Source organism: Apium graveolens, chromosome 9, assembly GCF_009905375.1.
Source record: "Apium graveolens cultivar Ventura chromosome 9, ASM990537v1, whole genome shotgun sequence".
Classification (NCBI taxonomy): domain Eukaryota; kingdom Viridiplantae; phylum Streptophyta; class Magnoliopsida; order Apiales; family Apiaceae; genus Apium; species Apium graveolens.
In genome coordinates this window covers 45261539-45269810 of record NC_133655.1, presented here as the reverse complement: position 1 = coordinate 45269810, position 8272 = coordinate 45261539, and the positions used below count along the sequence as shown (strand labels likewise).

The 8272-nt window shown below is 36.2% G+C and overlaps 1 non-coding gene across 1 annotated transcript; it reads right to left on the bottom strand.

Annotated features, from left to right (window-relative positions):
• Positions 1-7846: 7846 nt before the first annotated feature.
• LOC141687570 (small nucleolar RNA R71) lies at positions 7847-7953 on the bottom strand. Its single transcript, XR_012561064.1, has one exon. It is a non-coding gene; the product is annotated as a small nucleolar RNA R71 (small nucleolar RNA).
• Positions 7954-8272: the final 319 nt, after the last annotated feature.

Here is an 8272-nt window from a genome sequence, read left to right as displayed (position 1 = left end):
GATGATAGACCTCGGATTCAAGAATGCAAGAATTATGGGAAGAGACACCCGGGAAGGTGTAATAAGTTGGACGTGACCTGTTTCAAGTGTAACCAGAAAGGGAATTACTCATTAGAATGTCCAAATGGAGCAAAGAAGCCTGACTTGGCTTGTTTTAAGTGTGGAAAGGTGGGCCATACGGCCAGAAATTGCAAGGAGCCTGTTCAGAAGGCGAATGTTCTTAGGATTGCTGGACCTCTGTCTCTCCCAACACCATCAGCTCAACCTAGAGCTAGGACCTTTAATATGACAATAAAAGATACAGTGCAAGATGTGGACGTGATAGCAGGTATGCTTGTTATTAACTCAGTAGAAGTAAAAGTATTGATGGATTCTGGGGAAACTAGATCTTTATCTCTGAAAGTATTCTTGATAAGTTAAATTGTGTTGCGTACCCTCTGGAACCTAATTTGATTATAGAGGTAGCAAATTAAGAAAAAGTTATTGTTAATAAAGTTTGTCCCAATTGTGATGTGATTATAGAAGGTCGACACTTTTCTGCTGACTTAATTCCCTTTAAGTTAGGAGAATTTGAGGTTATACTAGGAATGGATTGGTTGTCAAACCATGAGGCGCAAATAGAGTGTAAAAGTAAGAAGGTGAAGTTAAGAACCAAGGATGGTGAGGAAATGATATTCAAAGGGAAGAGACAAGAGAAGAAATTTCTAACGGCTATCGAAACGAGGAGATTAATACGAAAAGGATGCGAAGTTTATTTGGCTCATGTTAAAGACGTGGAAAAAGGATCCGTAAGGATTGAAGATATTCCAATAGTAAGAGATTTTCCTGATGTGTTTCCTGATGAATTGCCTAGATTACCTCCAGATAGAGAGATCGAGTTTATGATTGATTTGGATCCTGAAACGAAACCAATATCGAAAGCTCCCTATCGTATGACGCCAGTTGAGATTAAAGAATTGGAAACCCGGTTGCAAGAATTATTGGATAAAGGAGTAATTCGGCCGAGTGTATCCTCGTGGGGCGTATCGGTGTTGTTTGTAAAGAAAAAGGATGGAAGTATGAGGTTGTGCATTGATTATCGCGAATTGAATAAGTTGACGATTAAGAATAAGTACCCTCTACCGTGAATCGATGACTTGTTTGATCAGCTAAAAGGAGCTTCGTGTTCCTCCAAGATTGATTTAAGATCTGGGTATAATCAATTAAAGATTAAAGTGGAAGATATACCCAAGACAACATTTTGAACGAGATATGGACACTACGAGTTTTTGATAATGGTGTTTGGTTTGATGAATGCGCCAACCACATTTATGGATCTTATGAACAGAGTGTTCAAGCAATATTTGGATAAGTTTCTTATTGTGTTTATTGATGATATATTGATATATTCCAAGACGGAGGAAGAACATAAGGAGCATTTGAGGATTTCTTTGGAAATTCTGAGAAAAGAAAGGTTGTACGCTAAGTTTTTGAAGTGTGAATTTTGGCTAAAGAAAGTGCAATTTCTTGGTCACGTAGTTAATAAAGAAGGAATCAAAGTGGACCCAGCCAAGATAAAAGCTGTAATGAATTGGGAAAGACCCAAGACTCCTACGGAAGTCAGAAGTTTTCTGGGATTAGTCGGATACTATAGAAGGTTTGTGCAAGATTTCTCTAAGAGTGTTGTTCCATTAACAAAGTTGACAAGGAAGAACGAGAAGTTTGTATGGACAGAAAAGTGTGAAGAAAGCTTTCAAGAGTTAAAGAAGAGGTTGGTAACCGCCCCAGTGTTAGTGTTACCATATGAAAAAGGAGAATTTGTAATATTCAGTGATGCTTCGTATAAAGGATTTGGATGTGTGTTAATGCAACACGGAAAGGTAATAGCATATGCGTCAAGGCAACTCAAGCCGCACGAGCAAAAGTATCCCACACATGATTTGGAATTGGCAGCAATTGTGTTTGCCCTTAAGATTTGGAGACATTATTTATACAGAGAAAAATGCGAGATTTATAAAGATCATAAGAGTTTAAAGTATATTTTCACTCAAAAAGAGTTGAATATGAGACAAAGAAGATGGTTAGAATTGATCAAAGATTATGATTGTGCGATAAACTATCATCCTGGAAAGGCAAATGTGGTAGCAGACGCTCTAAGTCGCAAGGAAAGGTTGAATATGTTAACATCATCAGAAGATTTGATCAAGGATTTCGAAAAGTTGGAAATAGAAGTGCAGACTCCAGAATTTGGAGGTGCAGCTATATATGCGATGTCATTTCAACCCGAAATTTTGGAAAAGATACGATGTTGTCAAGAGCAAGTGATGAATCGCGAAAAGGATAAGTTATCCAGAGAAGAAGTCAAAGCTCAAAAGGATGAAAAGGGAATATATCGTGTTAATTCACGTATTTGGATACCTAATGTTGTAGAGCTAAAGCACGAGATTTTGCAAGAAGCGCATAACTCGATATTTTCAATTCACCCTGGAAGCACGAAAATGTACCAGGATTTAAAAGAAAGTTATTGGTGGCCAATCATGAAAAAGGAAATTGTGGAATGGATAAGTAAGTGTTATACATGTCAAAGAGTCAAAGCGGAACATTAGAGGCCAAGTGGATTACTTCAACCACTAGATATACCAGAATGGAAATGGGAACATATCGCGATGGATTTCGTAGTAGGATTACCTAAAACCAAGTCTAATCATGATGCGATTTGGGTGATAATCGATCGATTAACTAAATCAGCACATTTTATGCCGATAAATGAAAGGTTTTCATTGAAAAAGTTGGTCAAATTGTATTTGGATGAGATCATGATGCGTCACGGAGTTCCTGTATCTATCATGTCTGATAGAGATCCAAGGTTTAACTCGAGATTTTGGAGACAATTCCATGATCATTTGCGAACTAAGCTGAAAATGAGTACGACATATCATTCGCAGACGGATGGACAGAGTGAAAGGACAATTTAGACAATTGAGGATATGTTGCGAACTTGTGCAATAGATTTCAAAGGATAATTGGGACGATCATTTACCGTTAATTGAGTTTTCCTACAACAACAGTTATCACGCGAGTATTGGCATGCCGCCTTATGAAGCGTTGTATGAAAGAAAATGTAGGTCCCTTATGTATTAGGACGAGGTTGGTGAGCGCAAAATAATTGGCCCAGAGCTAGTTCAACAAACGAAAGAAAAAGTGGAAATGATACGAAAAAGATTAATTGCAGCTCAAGATCGACAAACGAAGTATGCAAATCGAGAACGAAAAGATGTGCAATTCGAACCTGGAGACAAAGTCTTGTTAAAAATATCTCCTTGGAAAGGTATAACCAGATTCAGAAAGAAAGGGAAGTTGAGTTATTCATTTTTAAATTCATTTTTGAGTTTTGAATAAAAGAGAAAGGAGAATAAAAGGAGAGAAGGATTTGTATGTTATAAAAGTACCCCTGCCCTTTTATTATAAAAACCCATTTCTCCCCCCTTTCTTTTCTTCCTTTACTCGGTTCTTCTCTCTCTCTCTCTCTCTTTTGTTTTCTCACTTTCTCTCATCTCTCTCTCACTCTCGAAGCTCTCTCTTCTCTCTCTTATCCTCTCGGTATATTGTCTCTCTCTATCTCTAATTCTTTGAAATCCTCAATGAATCTTCATCTTTGTTCCATATATGAGATTCAATTCATGTGCATGTGTGTGCTTATGCTTGCGTGCGAAGTGCGTGTGTGTGTGTTTGGGTTCGATTTTGAACCGAGGCCCGAGTTTTGCTTGATCAATTCTTGTTTCTATGATTTTTATGATGAAATCATATTGCATGTGGTGTTGCTGCATTATTTTTAAGTGAATCGGAGGTTTTATGGTTGGACACCCTCGAATGAAGGCACCACCGTGAAGCCACCAACACCGGTGATGAACTCCGGTGAACCGGTGGTGAATGATGATGTTATTACTGAACTCTAGTAGTCATAAAACTTATTTTCGGTGTTTGTATGTGGTGATTTCTTAAAAACCGAATGGATTTTTGTTTTCGGAAGTTATTGAGTTGATTTTTGTTGATTAAAGTGATTATGGATTATTGTTTTAGGATAATAGTGTGAAATTAGAATGGTTATTGGTTTAAAGAGATGAATTGATAATTGCATGTAAGATTTGAGTATTATCGAATAAGTTTAGTTTGATTTGTAAAGAAAATAAGTTGAATGTCTAAGTTAAGGTTTAAAACAAGTTGAAATTATGATTTAAAACTTTGCATGTCAAAATTGATCTTTGCATGTGTGTTTTCTTGAAAAACCCGAATGGGTCTTATGGTTAAAAAAAGAATTAAGTTGATTTTGTGAGTTTATATGCTAATGGTATTAGTTGCTAGTGATAATTGAAAGGAGAACTTGGTTGTATGTCAATGTTCGATGGTGCTTATGTTCGAATTTTTGATAATTGAAAGAAGGTGTTGATTTTCGATTCATAATGTGATTATGATTCGGTTTTTTTGGATTAAAAAGGATGAAGCTTGATTGCATAAGTGACTCTTGTAATTTGCATGTTACGAAAAGAGGTTTATTTGTGTTTGATTACGTGTGATTGAAATTGAGTACACTTGGTTGTGTTTTGTGGTTATAGCCGAATGAAATATAGGTATAAAAGCTATTGATTTGGTTCCATTACCTTGCTAAGTGATTGCATGTGAAATTCTATGAGATATGTGATTTATTTTTTTGTTTGATTGTTGTTGTAGTTCGAATTAAGGAATAAAAGAAAAAGGGGAATTAAGTTGTTTGATATTAAAGAACTATAAGTGATAATTATGGTCGTAAAGATTTAGTTGTGAATAAATCATGCACTCGTATGAGTTATAATAGTGTGATTTGAAGAATAGTTAAGGTTAAACAAGTATAAGTTGATTATTCAGTATAAAAAGATATAAAGGCTATGAGAAAGGAATGTGTTATGTGTTATATGCATATGTGTATAAATTATACTCGTATATTTGAGTCAAGAGTATAATCAGTTATCGTATTGAGTGAACGTTCCGGGAACATGAGTTGAGAACTAATTAAGGTTTTGGTTTTGGATTGTAGATTCGGAGCGTGAGGGCATTCAGGCTAGGAAAGGGAAAGAAATACAAGGTGGGAGTAGTTCAACCTTCAGGAAAGCGAATTCAGGCAAGTAACTCTAATTACTTGTGTAAATGGTTATAGAGAGGATATTGTTCATGCCATGTAGAGTATTAAACTGTTAAAAGAATGAACCCCTGTTATTGATTTGAGATACCCTGTCTTTGACCTTGTAAAACTGTTATTGATAAGCTTATTAATTCAACCCTTTGGTAACCTATCTTTCATGTTCAAATTATTTGTTATACCATGAACTTTTATAAACCCTATAAGTACCTTTACAAATCCCTTGTAATGATGCTACATTCCTTAATCACCATATTCCCTATTGATCCTTGAAACAGTTTTGATTCTTCTAACTAAAGTACCTTGTTATCATCAATTCAAGATCCCTAGAATTGCACCTTCTTATCCTTGATTCATTTCCCTAACTTTAATTTCTTGAAATTGAATCTAAAAATGAGTTTCGACTTGAAAGAGTCCGAATGATTTCATATTCTTGGTAATGATAAAATGAATTTAGAAAACCTACTTTTTTTTCCAACTCAAGGTTTTCTAAATGAATTCCTGATGGATTGGATTGGGACGTAAGAGGCTAGTGGGACTAGACCAGTCATAGTAAGAGGCTAGTGGGGCTAGTCCAGTTTAAGGCTAAAATTATGCCATTTGGTACCTTAAAGACCGGATGGAGGTCGGTATGGGCTGATCACTCATTTTATAATGAAATGAAAGATAAAGTGGTCCAATCAAGGGTTCCATATTGATTTTTAAAAAAGGAATTGAAATTTCCTACTCAGTAATTGATTCTTTGAAAATGAAAATGGTTTATATTGCTTTGAAAAGATTTGATTGTGATATTGTGCAGCTTATAACTCGTGAACCCTGATTTTATTCTGTTGATCATATAATTGATTCCATATAATGAAAAGATTGTCGCTTTATTTTTTTGAAAGATCTGTTTTGATCCTTTAATGATTTGTGATGAATGTCGGCTTTCACCCTGCTTTGAGCCTTGTTCCTTGAAAGCCCCAAATTTTTCCTTCATAACCCGAAAGATAGAAATCTGCCACCTAGAACTGATAAAGTAGAATGCCCTGAGATTGGTAAAGTATATTGTGGATTCTATATCGTAGAACTGATGTATAGTTACTTGCTGAGTTTTATACTCATATGTTTGTTTTTAATCTAACCATGGCAGTTTAGCAAGAAGATGGCCAGGCTTAGGCGCACTACTTGTAAGAGCATACCTGGTGGTCCCTATCGTGTTGAGGACTTCCGGTTGCCAGAGCAGGTAGTTATGTGTTTGAGTGAGCAAGCGCTTAGCCAGTGAGTTGTAAAGATATAATGGGTTATCTGTCGGTTCCAAGCCGGGATCGATTATGATTATTTAATATTATTTTGGGGTTGTAAGTTATATTTATGGTTAGTAGTTGTAATCTTGTCTCATACTTTATCATGTTTGATCCTGTTAGTAGTTAATCGGGGTTTATGCTTATATAATTAATAGATTAAAGGTATGTAATCCTCATTTCCTAACCCCTAGATTGAGGGCGTCACAATTTATTTACCCTATGTAATCATGATAGACAACTTGTGCATTAAACCGTTATGTTATCAAATTTAATAGACATATAGGGTCTCAATATAATCGGTGTCTATTCAGCTTCTATCTCTTTTATGGATGTCTGGTAGTATGGTATTCATGCAACGAAAATTGGCATTTATCAGTTTCGTGTTATCTGATTGGTGTCATCACCATTACATGCTAAGGTTAAGAACGAAAAGGCTATTGAATGAAGTACTTAATGAAGTTAGAATCCCATGTTTGTGTCATATATTATTCAACTCTTTTTACTCTCTTTAGTTAATGTTCTCTAGTATAATTCTCAATAATTAATAGAAGTATAATCAGAATTCAATTTATTATTCATCTTAGCATTGAATAATAGCCAGATCATTATTGCATAAGTGCATAAATCACAAGGTTAATCTAAGCCTGTCTTTGTGGGAATGAACTAGAAATAATTCTATATTACTTGTGAACGCGTATACTTGCATGAATTTTAGCGCGTGTTTAGCGACTAACAAGTTTTTGGTGCCGCTGATGGTGACACGGTGTTAAGTTTTAGTTTATGTGTTTGTCATCAGTGATCGTTAAATTTCATTGACTCAGACATTGTTACTTACTTACTCTTTTCCTTGTCTTTTTCAGGTACTCTAAAGAGCGTGTATGCATACGCGTTCGCGGGCTTGTAAGAGAACTCTGAATCAAGCCGAAGAAGAAGCTGTAGTGACTCGAAGGGAAGTTTTTGAGGATGAAGAGAAGGTAGAAGAAGAAGAAGAAAAGAAAATCGAGGAACCATCTTTACTAGTGATGGGAGATCAAGCAAAAAATCCTAAGGCTTTGATGGACTATTCCCAGCCTAAGATCAATGATATTCAGTCAAGCATCATCAGACCAACCATCTCGGCTAACACTTTTGAGATCAAGTCGAGCATGATTCAGATGATATAGCAGTTCAGCTTGGGGGTTCTCCTACAGAAGACCCCAACATGTTTATCAAGGATTTCATCGAGATCTGTGACACTTTCAAGTTCAATAGGGTGACTGAAGATGCTATCAAGCTGTGACTCTTCCCATTCTCTCTGAGGGATAAAACAAAGTATTGGTTACATTCTTTACCACCAGGGTCTATCACCAAATGGGAGGATCTTGCTCAAAAGTTTCTCACTAAATTCTTTCCTCTGGCGAAGACTGCTGCAATCAGGAATGCTCTTACTCAGTTTGCTCAACAAATTGGTGAATCTCTGTGTGAGGCTTTGGATCGATATAAAGAGATGCTAATGAAGTTCCCACACCATGAAATGCCTGACTGAATAATTATAAACTGTTTCTACAATGGTTTAGGCGCTCAGTATAGACCTATGCTCGATGTAACATCTGGTGGAGCCTTATGGGTCAAAAGCTATAATAAAGCGTATGAGTTGATTGAGCTCATGGCAGCTAATGAATACTAAAATCCTACGCAAAAAATGTTGCAAGGCAAGGTAGTAGGAATTCTGGAAGTGGATATAGCTACTGCTATACCTGCTCAACTTCAAGATTTGATGATGAAAGTGGATACTTTGGCGAATTATGGAGTTAATCAAATCCCAAGTGTTTGTGAGCTTTGTGCGGGGGCGCAT